This window comes from Varroa jacobsoni, unplaced genomic scaffold (assembly GCF_002532875.2).
Source record: "Varroa jacobsoni isolate VJ856 unplaced genomic scaffold, vjacob_1.0 scaffold_1283, whole genome shotgun sequence".
In the NCBI taxonomy this organism is placed as follows: domain Eukaryota; kingdom Metazoa; phylum Arthropoda; class Arachnida; order Mesostigmata; family Varroidae; genus Varroa; species Varroa jacobsoni.
This window is the reverse complement of record NW_019214185.1, coordinates 14,919-29,388: the sequence shown is the minus strand read 5'-3', so window position 1 is coordinate 29,388 and position 14,470 is coordinate 14,919. Positions and strand designations below refer to the sequence as shown.

The 14,470-nt window shown below is 41.9% G+C and overlaps 1 long non-coding RNA gene across 1 annotated transcript in view; it reads left to right on the top strand.

Moving 5' to 3' along the window:
* LOC147752383 (uncharacterized) overlaps positions 1 to 14,470 on the top strand; it is a 29,756-nt gene that overhangs the window by 12,985 nt on the left and 2,301 nt on the right. Inside the window, exon 3 of the long non-coding RNA XR_015314209.1 lies at positions 8,040 to 9,058. This is a non-coding gene — a long non-coding RNA (uncharacterized LOC147752383). The remainder of the gene's footprint in view (positions 1 to 8,039; positions 9,059 to 14,470) is intronic.

The window sequence follows — 14,470 nt, the reverse complement described above, 5'->3', positions numbered from 1 at the left end:
TATATATATACATAAATGTCTATTATGTCTCTCGAGGGCTCCGTACAGCCGGAGCTGAGGTCATCGCTAACTGCTGTTGTTGTTGGCTGGGCGTAGTGTCTGCGTCGTATCGCAGGGTAACTTCGTTTAAGCAGTGGCGATCGTGCTGGCGGCCATATTGCTGGTGGATGGGGCGACGGCTGAAACCTTTTATTCTGTGTGCAACAACTCCTTCAGGCAAATGCTGGCGGTCGGCGATGGCCGCCTTGGTCAGAAATTGCAACGAACGAATAGGGCGATTCTGCCACAAGATGCTAATGCCGGTGGCAGTGGTAACCGTGACCCGTCATTACGGCTGCTACTGTTGATGTCATCGTAGTCTTTTATAGCAGAAGAAACTGAAGCAGTAGTAGTAAAGGCAGCAATTTAAATTGCCGCTGACAGCTCAACTGGTCAAGTGGCTGGAGAAAGCGCACTGGGAGGACAGAAGCGTATCGAGAGGCGACATCGGAAATGCTGCAAATTTAATCAACTGACGACAAAAAAATGCGTAGATAGACAGACGGGCGAACGAATGGACTAGAAAACGAAACGGAGAACTTTCTGTCGGACTATTCAAAACGCCAGTGCCGCTATTATTGTTCAGTACTGACATTGTCACTGTCGGCAGCGACAGGAAAGGGTTGCAGCAAAAGCGGCGCGTCACCATTAGCAATCTCAGAACTGTGGGGGCGGCTGAGATGGTGGCGCCGCCAACGCCAGCCATTATAATGGCAACGACATTTAGTTGTCCATGGATAACGGTGCTTCACAGCAAATGTTGACGCCATCAACGTAATCGGACTGAAGTAAATCGACCGCTGCTGCTGCTATTGAGCTCAGCGGAGACAGGCCAGCATCGGAGAAGCAATGCTGCTACCAGATAGAATAGTTTCTTAAGCGAACGGCCAGATAAATCTCTGGTAGGAGAATATGGCAGCAGTGATCATGATGGTGCTGATGACAGGCATTACTTTATTATTACGATCGTTTGCGGCGGGGAAGGTGTGAGTGCTAAATCGGCGACTGCTGGATAGGCAGCTTCGCACAAATTTGTGTACACGGTCGATCGCTCATGGCTCTATGGGACAAGTGAAAGCAGGATTTTAGCTACTTTCTAAAAAACACGCTAATATCTTATAGATTTACGTAATCGGCGTGTGGTGTAAGAACACGACTATGTGCGATACATGCACAGTATGTGCACGCATACTGTGCTTGCGCGTAGATATTTAGCGGCATTGATATATATGTACGCATATAAGCGAGGCTAGTATGGTTGTGGTGAATAAGAGAGCGCTTGATATCACTTCTATTACTCTGCACTGTTGCCAAGTCCGTAATCTTACTATTATGACTATTATTGTTGTTAATTACTTCTCGACGACAGTCATTGATAATATCAGAAAAAGGTTGGGCTATCGTACTGAAAATGGCGAGCTGGTGCAAAAGAGTACGCGCGGAAACGCTATATAATTACTATCAGTGAGCATGGGCTGACATCGCGACGAATTTTCCCGATATAAGCTGACAAATTGTATAACAAGACGGCTTTTACGACAGAAAACTCCATACGATTGGTTAAAAATATTGTCCCGTCGGAGTTAGATTCGGCTCTTAGGGTCAACGACAGAGAAAGGACGGTGATCGCGCAGAAGCGCATTCGACGACAAGTTCTTCTAGCATATTATTTCAGTAATCTTCTTTTCATCGTCTGGATACAAAATGTTTGATACGGTGGTTGTAAGATCGATTTGAAGACGGATTTGTGGCTGCCAACATACGCTTACTGGATGTACGCAATACGCCAGCGTCCTTCCCCAATTACGCGACAAAAACAACATGCAATTATCATAAAATAAAACATCCACACGAGTATATTGTACCAGCTCTAATATATTAAAGTTATCCAACTTGCTGAGACGAGAGAGAATATTGTTATATGTAATCTACCGATAGATTTACAATTAATGCGAGTGTAAAATTTACGTATCTTAAATAAACTTAATCAATTTACCTTGCTTGAAAAAAACACTTGAAACAATGATTACATTGTTCAGCGCAACCGCTTCAAGGAAAAACGTCAGTTAGTTATTAGTTAAAGCGGGAAAAAATTATAGATAAACGACAGTATAATGATAGCTCAATTGCTAATCATCGACCCTATGGCTTGATGTTGCTACCGAACGGTAAAGCCTTTTCCCTTACGGTAAAAGCTTAAACGACATTGTATCACAGCCACCATATTTGTTAGCTTCGCACGTGTATATGTGGGTAAATATAAATATCAAGCTGGGCTTTGCTTTTTCGAATGTATTAGTAACATTGTATGGATTTTGTTGCTAATTTGTCGCTAATCCGTTGTTGATCAGTCTTTTTTTAATGATCTATAACACAGCGTGTAGCTTTATTCATTTATCTAATCATTATCTCTATACGCTATCTTGGCGTGTCAGTGCGCGTACATATATCTTTCGGTCGCTCGATCTCCGTGCATATGCGTGACTATTAGTTAATGTATGTTATGCGTGTACTGTTTTTCAGTGTGATGACGTAACACTGAAAGAAATAAAATAGTTTTTGTCACACTTTTGCTCAGCGACAGCGACTTCAGCGCGCGCTATCCCTTACGTTGCTGCTGGTATTCCGCTAACTGACAAACAGCTCTGCGTCGCATGTACGCGTCGAACGCTATTGATGTGTCGTCATCACTGTTACTGTTGATGTTGTTGTGCTTATTGCTCATGTTGTCGCCGTCGTGATTTTTTGGTGTTTTTCAGTCGGGCGTCTAATAATCTACCCAGCCATAGGATCGTTTAATGTAACGATTGTGCCTTTCTTGTCATCGTGGTCGCCGTCATCGTGGTCGTTTTTCTTGTTGTTATTGCTACTAGGTGCGCTGAAGTGCTTGTTACTCTATCGGTTATTATTTTTGGTTTGCCCAAACGCGTTTCCGATTAGTGTCGACAAAGTCGTTTGATGTTGGTGTTGACGGCCGACTTGATCCCCGTCGCCGTCACTGCGACCGCCGCAGGCACAAACGCCATAGCGACCCAATCACAATGCCCACCTGCACCCTAATTACACGCGGGTGAATGTATATAATGATCACTCGCTGAGTGACTACGCAATGTACGTTGTTCCTCCGTGTCATCATATCGTGTGGTGGACATCGCAATCTGTCAATGACTTCGTTGACAAAGGGCGAAGTGAGTATGTGACACGGCAATCGAATAAAGCCAAACAGAGAAAGATGCATGAGAAAATGGGGTTTTATAAATCAGATTTGTCTGTCAAGTCGATAACATTGAGCGTTTATTCGAAAAAGTATGTCGACTCTCCAATACGTAGAATTCATTACATTATATTTGACTCCTCAAGACTGAAATAAAATCATAAACCCTAAGACAAAGCAGAGAAGCGATTCGTTGCTAGAAGCAATGAACGGCTCTCGTGTACTTTTTTGCGATGTTTACCGTAAAAACGTTCTAGCGAAGACGCCTGCAACATATCCACATGTACCTGAAAGCGAATTCGGGGTATGGCGTATGCATACATGACAAGAAAGCACAGTTGTCACCTTACTGAAAATGCACATCTTAGAACTAATAAGACTAAAATAGTTTTCAAAAGGTTCAGGATTGAACCGTCCACTTTGACAGCTAAAGCGATCAGTATTACAGAATGCTCGAAAAAGCCGTAAATTTCGCGGGCCAGGTATACCAGGCTTTGCCGTGTGCGCTTAAGTTTGCATAGCGCGAACAAAAGCCTAACGAGGAAAACACGGCTGCGTTCTTTCTGTGCGACCTTTAGCCTAGTTAGTACACCTTTCCCCGGATGCATCATTCTTTTTAGGGCTGATAACTCCATTAAAACAGCTAACGGTGCCAGGACCCAATGGACGTTGGCCAGATTAACTGAGTCACAGATCATAGTATATGCCAGGTATCTCATATATAGTACAACCCACTGGATCGTTCTGAAAAGTCAAGTAAAATCTGCGATTACCGCGTAAAGGCGATAAACCAACTATTTAATATAGTACGTTCGAAACTTACAAAGGTCGAAGGAACCAGTGGTTTTTCGTGGCCTTTTGTTGATTTTGCGTAATTCTTTTTATCTGAAGCTAGTAATTGTGTAATACAGTAACAAGTACATCAAGCTCGTTTCGTTGTGCTAGAACATGTGCCGCATGATACAGCCTGAACCAGTGACTCCTGACGCTGACGGCTGGAACAATGGCCATTTAACATCCTCGTTCCATTTTTTACTTCGATCGCGTGAAGTAGAGAGAGGGTTTACATCTTTTTTTCTTCTATGAAATATCGTCTTCGTTTTTGTCGCCTTGCGTCAAGCTGTGCTTGAGAACAATCGGTAAATTTTGCAAAGATTTATTAGTAAATTAATATAAATTTATCTAATATAGTCACATTTTTCTCGATCTGCCAGAAAATGGTCTTGCAGACCCGTAGTAATCTGAGTTCACCAATTTACAAGGGTACTCGGACCTAACGACTGAAATAGCCATGGTTTCCTTATTTTGAAACTGTGTCTAAAGACAGGATTGACATGCGAAAAGAAATTGTTTAGGCAATATTCTTCGAGTTCATTTCCTGCTAGTAATTAAAACTGAAAATCCATTCTCAATGTCTATTCAATAGGATCTATTTAGTTCCAAATGGCTGTTTGTAACGTTTCTCGAAAACCGTCCTTCTCTCATTTGTATTAGGTTAGCTTATAGCGTAGTAATTCTATTTGACTGTGTCAGTGGTCCGCATCAGTTTCAGCCATATGCATGTATTTGCCCAAGGTGAAGTCTGTACAAGATAGAGTTAAAAACTATGCAAACGTCTTTGATATTTGTTTTTTTATGGATAATACAATTGAAGCATTACGGGACATGCAAATAAATTAAACGAACCTGGATTCCATATTGGTGATGTGAAGTAATTCAATCGTTCGTAATGATAGTGCGCGCAAGGGCAACGAGACTTCACGAACGAGTACAGTAGAAGATAACGTTATGGTCAGATCGGGCTTCTTCAAATGTGTCTATAATAGTAGTTTCTTAAACGGGTACGTATAATATATATGATACATAAGTAAGGGTGAACACCAAAGGCGCTATTACAATATGTAACAGAATTGAGGAGTTGCTTTAGGCAGGAGATCTCTTTTTAATCGAGGAGTTAACAACGAAAACTCAATGGCACTGCCCGAATTATTTTAGCCGATTGACGCGATCTCCGGTTGACATTGGCTCCACTCTTTTAAGAAGCGCATGGGGTAAACGCCGAAATTTAGTGATATTAACGCAAGCTGGATGGGTGTTATCTTAATCAAGTAAGTCTGGCGACGAGGGTCGACATTTTAAACGAGTTCGACGACGCTACCTGAGAACGAACCTCTTTGAAAAGGTCACTATTCCTAGAAAGAATGGAAAGTCGATGCATCGGGAGCCACCGGAGTCGATGCGAAAAGCGGTATTAACGTGGCCCGACAAGGGCGCATTTATAATTTGATTCTTCAATGCATTTGCATAATTGGTAGCCATGTGGGGAAACTTTTTTAAGGTGGTACGCGACGCGTGCTTCGTCACAAACTGTATTTTTCTTGTTCATCCCTATGCAATGGGGAGTGTATGAAAGTGGTTGAAGGTAACGATGCTTTTATCGAACTACTTCTTTTAACAGAAGCAAAATTACAAGCTAGATGTTGCTACAAGTCAGATTGCAATGAGTAGATACAAGTGGAAGATAGATCTCTCGGAAGAAATGCATTAATGTACATGACATCTACACTGCTAATGATATGGTCCAGGCCAATAGTTCCTGGGGTACGTTTGTCCCCGGATGACGGACGATGGTTATTTAGTTTCGTGCATATCGTCCTGTTTCCATGAGCAGGCTGCCACCAGAATGTAGCGTACCTGCCGATATATAGCGGTGAGGCCAACGTACCTAAGCAAACGCAAGTTTTCATCCCGGATATCTTGGAGTACGACAATCATATCTTATTTTAGAACTAGGTGATCAATAGAATGCGTGTTGCTTTCTTTCATAGTTGTTTGATTTGACAGACGGAAATATTTTCGTATTTGCCTGTTTTCCTGGTCAATCACATTTGTCCATTAAGAATACATAACTGGGCGGTGTTCTTTCAGTGGATTGGGTCTGTTAACAGCGCGACGTTACTTGCCCTGTATTTTAGTCGTTACTTTATTTGGTGACCCTGATAAATTCAACTCGAAATATAGCCACCGTTTACTTGTATAGGAGGAGGCATCTACAAGTCATCCCGCTAACAGATGAGCACATCTGATTATTATCGGTTCCTATAATATATTACCAAAATAATAATTCGTACTGTTTCAAGTGGTTGTACCAGCGATAATAGGGTATCAAATGGAATCGTAACTGCTAGAAAACGCTCCTCTTTTATATTCATCATCGTGCAGACGCGCATTTTGTCTTAAAGCGTATGAGATCAGTCAGGTTAATGCTGAACGGATTGTGCGCGTTATAGATGAACTCCGACGTCTGTTAATACGTCACTGCATTTCCCTAGAGGTTTCCCAGTTATTCACGTACACCCAAAATTAGCGTATGCTCGCATCTGATATAAATCTTTTGCGTATGCCGCCTGCGCGTATCGTATTCTGACTGTTTCAGTGCCCACTGAATAATTTCCACTTGGGTAATTAACGACTGGGGCTCCCAGGGGCCTTTGAGGTTTTGCGATATCGTACATTTTTATATTTTCGTAAACATATTATTAGAGCTATTGGTCACTCCCTTCAATTGAGTTCAAATGAATCGTTATTGGACAAATAAAAAAATGATTAATTATATGGAAGAATATTTTTCGTTTCGTTCAGGAATAGTATTACCAGAAGATAAACAGTTACTTCAAGTAAGCCATACATTTTAGAGCTCCGCTTTCCATGAACGCGTATATTTTTTGTTTTCATTGAGTACAAGTTAACGGCGCTAAACTAAGGTAACCTGGAATGGCAACTCGAACTACAAAGCAAGTGAGTGTCTACCAATGCGCATTATCGAGCCGCACACAAAGAAATACGAAACAGTTTCTCAGCGCAGGGAAAACCGGATGGGTTGGGCCTGTTCAGACTGTTCCATCTTCGAAATCAAATAACATCCATCCAAGTAGTAATTTCATCTTGGAACATTAAGCGCAGGAACGAAATCAAAAAATCTGCAAATTCAATTAGATTACTCTTACGAAGCGTGTCAATGTCTGATTGCAGTGAAATTGAAATCAAATTACCATTGGACGTTTTGTTTTAGCTTAACAGCATAGAAATGGCGTCGTTTGACGAGGTTTTGTACCGAATATAACGGTGAGAACGTGCATTGCTTCAAAAACAAGCAGAGATACTTTGCTAGTAAATGTTATAAAATTAGTTATATATAGTAATCAATCAACATGACAACAATTTCACGAATGCCTCAGCATTCCTCAGCATGTACATCATAGCAAGGACTCCTCATCCTTATGATTGATCATTTTGGGTACGGTATTCCACTTGTATGATATGGGAGTGACAAAGCCATAATCAAGCCAAATTTATACTACAAGATAATAGAAATGTCTGGCTGGAAAAAATATCTATGTGTAAAAAACATTATATATAGCCTTACCTTGTTGCTTTATTGTTGCACAGTTTCACGAAAATCTTCAATGATCATATAATAAGAAGCTTGTTTCCACTATAAATGTTGTACCTATACTTAAAGCGTGAATATTAATTAATTTTTGATGGAGAAAGGCCCATTCCATCGCTCGAACTCACGTTGGACATTGAGTGTATCATGAAACAGTGTCCTATTCTATTCGCGATTTGAAGACTTTTAGAAATCCGTGTTGTATGCCTGAGGAATCATGTATCTACTTACTTAATAGGTTCGTGCAAAAAAGCATCTGATTACTCCAACCACGATACGATAATAATAGTAATAATAAAATCGTTGTTTGTGGCTTGTTTGCTCTTTTTTTTGCAGGACACCATAGCTGCGCGAGAAGCAAAATAGGAAAACCCATGAGCCGTCGCAGGTGTTCGCCACGTTGTTGGGACACGAATGTCCGCATACGTTATCGCTATGCCTCAAAATGCCTAGCCGGTACCATTGCAATAGTGGATTGCCATCTACGATGTGATCAAATTTGGCCTCTCCATGTGCATCGGCTCCCTTTGTGTCGATAATGTCCATATATAAATTGGGCGGAAGCGAAGAAGATCGCGCCAGGATTATCTTCTCGCTCACGGACGGGTTCGTACATGACGTATTAACCAGTTTGAAGTCTAGGCCGCGCGCTAACTAGAGGTCCTGAGCTACCTCCGGGTCTACGTAATGCATATCGGCTGGCAAACAAGAGGCTCTCAAGCGTCGCGGTGAAAAACGGTGCAGCAGCTCTTCTCGTCCGAGGTCGCTCCTGTCCGTGGTCATTCAGGCAGAAGCGCATGCGCACTGCGAGAAAGTAATATTGTAAATATTTCTTTATACATCTGCATACACTGCGCGGCTGCAGCATAACTGTGTCCCTAGCTGCGGCAATAAGGTGGTTACGATAGCGATGATTATGACGGCGTCGCACGCAATGAGATATCGAAGCAGACGTAAATTATATTGACAACGAGAGATGGAAAAGTGGAGATATTGTAGTTATGGGGCTGGAGCTAAGTTCTAAGGCATGCGTGGAACTTTCGCGAACGAAGAACATTTTTCACGACCACCATTATACGAGTGCGCTGCCATAACTAAATAGTACTGCTTTACGGGTAGACCTGTAGCAACGAAAGGAAGGAGGCTCATTGACTAAAATGATGCTTGTTAGTTCGCTGGATCGATATACTACTAACTGTCTATTTAAACAGAGTTCAAGCGGTGCAAGGCGCCCGACGACGAGCCACCTGTGCTAGGACTAAATCTTTAGAGTCCTTAGACTTCTCGCTCCTGCCTCTGCCGGTTACGGTCACAAAAGCGTAACGAAGACAGGGATCCATCTTCGAATAGAATATGTAGGTAAAGTATTATGGTTTGTCTCTGTATCTATAGCTGACTGTGACTTTATTGCATACTACTATAAAAATATTGCGCGTAGCATGAGGACCTTACGACATATTCCTGCTGCTTTTTCATCCATTAAAGCTTTTGTCAATTCGCGACCAAACAAAACAGTCGGAGATGTTACACTGATGAACGATACTGGGGCTGTTAAGACGTCACGCAAAACATTTGAAAACATATACATTTATTTTCAATGCACGTCAATGAAGCTATAGGCGTGTAAAGTAAAGAAAACTTGTAAGGAAACAATACCATATGGAGAGATACGATTGAATATTAACAGTAATGGCAACTTTTCCTGACTGAATTTTTTTAACCATCTAGATATGTACATAGAGCTATCCATTCCCAATGTATCAAGTTAATCCGAACGATTACGGCCCAACCAAGTCGTAAGTGCGGATGAGATATCATTTATATTGGCCGGCAGAGACTGTCGTTTTTAACGTTTGGGTTAGAGGATTGACGGGATCGATTTTTTATGCAAGGACGGCTAAATATCGACGACAATATGGTTCACTGCACGAACAGATTTGCGCTTATCGCATAGCGTCTCAGACAGTCACCGAAAATCTGCAGAAAAGATGTCGTTGGCACAGTCGCCAAGGGCACGCCAGGAAATCCGAACACTTCAATTTCGTGTCGATCACAATAATTGAGCCTATTATGCAGCTACGACTTGGCGCCTAAAGCGGGAAGGCTCAGTTTTTGGCCCTATAGGGTGTGGTGAATCTAGGAGTTTAAGCTAAGATGAAACGCGCATCTAATCAGTTTGATTAGTTAGTTTGTAGGACTTTATTTTTGTGAAAAATGAATTTCGGTTGTATTATTATAATAATTAGGAAGTCTTCATTCGGCAGATTGTTGACAATATAAAGCTGCTTTTAGCCGACTGGCTCCTTAAAGCCAGCGGGCTGCTGTGGTAAAGTACAATACAATCCAGGCGGAAGTGATCACCGGTGATAATTGGTCTGCTTCAACTCGTCACTCTTCATACAAATCATGCTGTTGCTCTTATATAAACTGTTTTATGAACGCATTTGTTTTCTGGTTATTAATATGATAGGTATGAAGATAAAATGCTTCCCAGCCTGGATTTAAATTAAACTGTATTAAAGTATCCATTCCCAAAGTTTGTATTGTTTCTTTGGCTCTCTAGCAAATACGATTTAAAAACGCCACTATAAATAAGTATCGACTATATTTACAGACGAAGGAAAAGCCAAACGACAACTTTTAAAGGTCATCTGTTGCATCCGCAACATAAATACTTCTCCTTACGTGTATAGGCAGAGTAAACCTGAAATATGCTTAAGAATATATGTGAACTTCATATGGTGGATTAATATCCGCTATTCCGGTTCGGGGAGCTTACGACGTTTTAATGAGACGTATTCGCTCTTTCATGTTTTGCTCTGACTAGCTTCATTAGAAGCAGCAGCTATAGGAGCAACTGGAAGAGAAGTCGCAGAATCGCTTCGATCTAATGACTTTCTTTCTAACCGACCTGTTTATAATTTTTCGTAGATTTCCTTCGTCTTCATTTACTGCGCAGCTGTCGCCTTCTTCCGTTGTTCACTCGTTCGCATGGATCGTTTAGACGCGTTCTCTCTAGCGTTCTTCCTGTGCGCCATCGCTTCTTCAGCCATCAAATGACGCAATGTTATGTCGCCATAGCCGCTGATGCCGGCATTGTCAGTGTTAATCGCCAGGTCGCCACAATGTAGCTAAAGTGGCTGCAGCAGTCGTAAAGCCGTCAGCGGCGAACATCGGGACTTCCGATCCTCAGAACTGTGCTGCTGGTGACGTTGCTATAACGTATGGCAATAGTCACGCGGCCAGGGACTATTAGACTTCCCTGAGATCTCTCCTAGCCCTTCCTCTAGGTTCATCCAACTTCTCCCTTTCCCGCCAAGCCCCAAGCCTGGGTGGCGATGGCCTATGTCCAACGCTGGCTCCGGGCTCGATGTAAGTGTTGGTTCCAGCTGCTTGCCGTTCGTTGGTCGTCCTGGCAGGCCTCTCATGGCACAGCAAATCTTTGCTAATGGTCCTAATGATTTTAATTTTTATCGTCTTAGTAGGCCTTTTTCGTTTTAGTATCACCACCTACCCTAGCTTGGCGCTCCATCTTTGTCCCTGGATTTGCGACATCGAACCACGATAGATATTCACTACTGGGTAGCCATAGTGTCGGTAGTGGGCCCCTGGTGTGCTGTTGTTGTTCTCGTCATCGCTGTTGTCGCATAAGCGGATTCAGCGATTCGTTGGCGGTCAAACAAACGCGAAGCTTCTAGAAGACATAATGATGCCCACAAGGCGAGCTGGCAGTGGGCAGCTTCCACTGCGTGGACAGTATCTCTGGAATAGCGCAGGTTATCTGTCTGTGTGCTGCGAGCAAAGGAAGCCCATGTTTTTCGTTAGTTCTTTTTCGTTTTTCTATCAGCGATTTCCTCCTTGACCATCACAATTAGCTTACGTATACCAATAATCTATGGTATAGATATACATATAGTGGAGGAAGCTTGCTGTCTAATCCAATATGATCTCGTGTTAGCCCAATACTTCATCGACTTTTCATTGATTGCACGTTCGATCATTCCAGATATGAATGGTATCAGCAGGAGCTATTTATTCGCTTGAAATGTCCATAATTAATGAGGTAAGCTCTTCCTGGTACAACTATCAAGTGAGCAGTGGCATTGACTATGACGCCGCTTGATTCGGTGGCCACTTACCTCCGCCATTAACATATACGAGGAGAGATTGTATGTAGCATAGCTTACCATATACATATGTATGTATGTATGTCACATACATATATACATGTATTGCTGTTGTCGCCGTCATCTCTTCTAATGTGTTTGTGATGAATATTGACCTATTCCGATTACCGATATCAAAGAGACAGAGTTAAGATAATCGGTTTGCCGACGCGGCTATACGGGAACTCTGCGTGTAGCACGTTTGATACCATGGCCTTTGCTCGGACTTATATTACATAGATGCGTGTAGGTAATGATCAACCGCGGCCGTAAAGAGATACCTGAATTTTACCTTATGTCTTTCGTTTTAGACATGGAGAAATGCATAAAGGGGAAGTTATCAATATTGGTAGTGCACGTCTGCACGATGAGCCAAACGTGCTGGAAATTTGTGTTGTTAATTATCATTTAGCAAAATGATAGTCCTGTTGTACTCGATAGCAAATGGCCCAGTCGGGCACGAGTACAATGCGGTATGGCGAAGTAATACACCTATCAAACTTCATGTCGTATGTGCATGGTTTTGTTTATGGCTTAAGATAAGTGTGTATGTCAAATAGAGTTATTGATTTTGTTTTTTTTTTATGTAAATGAGACAAATCTACAGTAACAGCGTGCGAAGGAGCGTAGGCTGTCACTGCACCTCGTGGATATTGGCAAATCTTGTTTATATTGACTTGTCAATCAGTGCGGCTGGTTGTGTTGCGTCAAAGTTACATTTACCGAAAGACAAACCATCCTGTTGCCTGAGCATTGTTGTTGACTTAGAAATTTCAGCAAGTCACTTCGACCGAATGAAGTACTGGATTGGAAAGCTCGTCGGCATCGGGGTCGCTTAATTAGACATATACAAGAAACATTAGTAAGATTTTGTCCGTTACGGTATTTGTTAATTGTTGATTAGATTCTTTGACCAGACCCCGCTGTCATTTTATTTCTGCAATTAACTATCAATATGGATATAGTTGCGATATTTTTAAATTTTTTTAAATATTTTTAAAAAAGACAAAGAGGATCCCTCTAAAGCCATAGCAGAAGCTACCCGGCATGATCTCTTTTTGTACATTGCTCACATAAAAAACGTTGTCGTGTACGCATGCCGACGCGATGGCCAAAGGCTACAGTGATTTGCAGTATTGAAGTTTTTATGAACGCTTTCACGAAGACGAATTTGCTTGAAACAGTGACTGCGGCCTGTTTTAATCCTGTAATAATATCGACGATGCTACCAATATCATAGTGATAAGCAGAGGTAAAAAACGATCGGATTAGCACTTTCCGGAACATTACAGGCATGAACACGATCATGTCTGCGGGTCCTTTTCGTTATCGATGGCAGGGATATCATGGGATCAATTCGATCCGACCGCATTCGGTAACACTCGCCGACGTCGGACTGACGAACCGCGCGACCGAAAAATCCGCGGCCGCAACAATTCGTCGAGTGATCTTTGCAGCGCCATTTGTTAAGCTGATCCTGCCGCTCGACAAAATTATGATTGTTTGATAAAAAGGCTTCATCGACTATCGTTTTGCTTTACAATAGAGTAAATAACTGTACCGGTTATGCAAAAGCAGAAGGCGAAACATTGTGATCTGACAATATAGTTTAATAGTGCAGCACACTAAAAGCTATTATAAGAAGATAATAATGCAGATTATTTAGGAAATAGCAGCGTAATATTATCACGCTGCGTAATGATATCTAGCTGTCTCTGTGCGTAGCACACAACTGATAGGATAGTAATTTGTTTTGCTTATAGATACAGATTCACCCTGCGACTTAATTATACCTAGCTGTCGATCAGATTATTATGCATCGTAGCTGCCGATGCCGCTGTATACCTGCGTTGCCTAAACGAGGGCATTTTTATTAGTTATATCTTCAAGTTCGAATTCTCCGAAAGAGCGACGGAAATGTTATCAAAAATATATTAATGATCAATGTTGACCCTAATAACGACCCCCGACAGCAAATAGCCCAGCCAAAAGGCCTGACGATGACATCATCACTAGGTTATTGCCGACATTGTAACAATAACGACCACGAAGACGACAAGGCGTTGTCATGTGACAAGTACGAACCATTGATTACGCTTTAAAAGTGTGACACATTCACACTTCGTGGGTCGACGACGAAATTTCCGGTCCTAGCTTGTGTCGCTACCGAACGAGCTTTTCAGAAGGATACGAATTCAAATTTCGAGTATATATATAGAAAGCGGTTTAAAAAAATTATCGCCCACACCATTCAAGTGCGATAGGTTAAAAGGCATCGATAATTTATCTTTGTACTGGTTGTCTGAAATCTATTGGTCCTCTGCAGTGAGTACGGGCATGACATAGGCATCGATCAGATCGATTTCTCAAATAAGTGGCTAGTGAATTAGTGCTATCGTCTTCATAAAGCTTTTTGATAAAACTTTTTAGTGACAACAGAAGCTTCAAGGCCTCACAATTGCTCAGTGATTAAACAAGATGGTGACAGGAAGCCTGACCTTTGATCTGCAACGTACACCTTTTTCTGATCTAGGCTATGATATGGGCTATTCAGACGCTTATGCGTTTGTCCCCACATCGTATTGATAGAGTCGTGTCTCG